Genomic DNA, 2417 nt, shown 5'->3' with positions numbered 1-2417 from the left:
CACGGAGTTCAAGTTGCAACAAGTGAAGAGACTAACAAGAAGAAATCGAATTTTTGATGCCAAAGCTCACTATATTCCTTGTCAAGTGAGTTACATGAAGTTCATGTTCAGAAAAATCTGAAGTATCTCATAAACTGTTTACATTCAGGTGTATGATGACAGTTACATTGAACAGAATAATGGGCATTAACTAATAATCCAGTCAAGCATGTCCTTTAGTGCAGAGATCCATCTGTTGTACAACACATCTGATTTCTGATGCTCTCAGAGGTTGCTATCAAATACGGAAAACCAGTAATTTATGGGATCTCAAAGCAGTTTCTTAGTAGTAGGAAGAAAAATGTTCTTCACATCAGCATGTACATTCTGTAACTTGGCAGTTGCCTGATCAGCAGAAGATTTTAGAAGATCCAGAGAGCTGAAAGGATCTATGTGCTGGAACCTGCAACCCAACTCCTGTTCTAGAGTTTCAAATGTCCACATCTGGAATTGTGTATGCATAAGAATAGCCATTGAAATTTCATGTTGTTCCCCTGTTCTTTGCCATCATAGTTCTGAAAGATGAGAATGTGGAGGATGATGTTGATTATGAACGTCTGTCTAGCTTGAATGATGGCTACAGTGGTTCTGATTTGACAGAGCTATGCAAGCAGGCTGCTTATTTTCCCATCAGAGATTTGTTGGAGCAGGAGCAAAGTGGACAATTAACCTGCTAGACCCCAAGACCGCTGCAACAGTTAGATTTCGAAAGAGTGTTGTCTAATGCTCAGACATCAAAAGCAGCTGCATTGGAGTATAATGAGCGTATGAACTAATAACCCACAGTATGCTTGCCCGCTATCTCAGATTTGGAATTCCTACTTCAAATGCCCGAGGTAGTCGACGCAAGATTGCTTCATCCAACTCCCATGGCCTATTGGTTGCTGCAAATCACCATCCAGATTGGTTTGCATCTTTTTCATCTGCAAATTGCTCTGTTTTGGGATCGGATCTATTCGGCTCAGCGATGAGCTCTGTGTTGCTCACTTTAAGTTGCTGAGCTCTGTGTTGCTCACTTTAAATCCTTGCGTTTCAGTCCAAAGACGCAGGCTCTGAAGGTGGCCATGCTGCTTCCATTCACCTCTGTAATGGGAGATTGATTGAAGCATAAGTTCTTGATAGGTGGAAACAATGTGAGCCACCTCTGATCTCTTTTAGCGACCATAACAATAGTTCAACATGTAGCCAAGAAGCCAGAAAAATCTGCGATCTGTCTTCCTCCTGGTGAACAGTTGTCATGGAACCTTTGGAGCCTTTGTGCTTCTTCCATACTTTCTGTCATGTATAGCTCAGTGCTTCCTTCGCATTCTCACTCCCTCGAGAGTTGTTTGCTTCCGACCATACTCACTTATCATGACACAGATTCAGAAATCCGCGAACTGATGCGATCATGGATTCTTTCAAGAGACGCGCCAACAGGTTGAAGGAGCAGGTGGCCAAGCAACAACAGGTTCGCTTGGTGTTATCCGTATCTCTTTGGATCAATCTGAAGCTCCACTTCTGTTACAAAGTCTTCTTTCTGTGTTGCCAGGCAGTCGTAAGACAATATAGAGATTAAAAATTTTCTTTGCAAGATTATCAATCTTTCCTCGTCTCTCAGGTGAACAAGTTCGTCTCACAGTATCGCCCCGTGCAGTCCCCCAAATTGTTTGAATCCTTGAGATACCCAAAAACGGTTCAGACCCCCCAAAATTAGTCTCCCCTTCTCCTCTTTTAGCTGAGCTTAAAAAAAACTCCTCTTTGACAAGAATAACTCTTATTTCTTTACACCCATAGGAGATCTATGCACCAAATTTGATTTTGACCTTGAGGACTAACGTAGGGTATCTTTGGAGTCATCAATTACCCCATTAACAGTCAGCTTCGAGATGGGTGATCTGCGCACAAACTTCAACTTCGGCCTTAAGAACTGGATGGCAAAATGCTCTCTCGGTTCTTCACTAGTGCTTTACTCGCTTAAGCAGGTTTTGAGAGACTTCCTTCAACTCTATGTCATGGGAACTTTTGAACTTAGATGATTGGCTTCCACAAAGCTTCCTTTGATTCCACAATTCCCTGCACTTTTCTTAGAGATCATAATTGAAATTATCAGCTTGATAATGTCCTTTGGCATCAGTTTTTTCATATTTTTCTAACACACACACATCATGCATCCAAACAGAATCACACATACACACTAGCGGAATATATACATTGGATGCGGGTTATCGTAATGCATCTAATCACACACAATGAATCACATGCGAACAAATAACACTAATGCACAACAAAAAAAATGGAGGTTTATACGGCTCGGATGCGCAGCAGCACGACATCCACCCCCTCTAAACCTGCGCATCCTCCGGATGAGCCAACTATCCAGGATCATTCAAGTCCAC

The sequence above is a fragment of the Lygodium microphyllum genome, chromosome 27, assembly GCF_053477565.2.
Source record: "Lygodium microphyllum isolate KBCC chromosome 27, Lygodium_microphyllum_v1.1.10, whole genome shotgun sequence".
Classification (NCBI taxonomy): domain Eukaryota; kingdom Viridiplantae; phylum Streptophyta; class Polypodiopsida; order Schizaeales; family Lygodiaceae; genus Lygodium; species Lygodium microphyllum.
The sequence above is the reverse complement of the archived record's forward strand: the minus strand, read 5'-3'. Positions refer to the sequence as shown.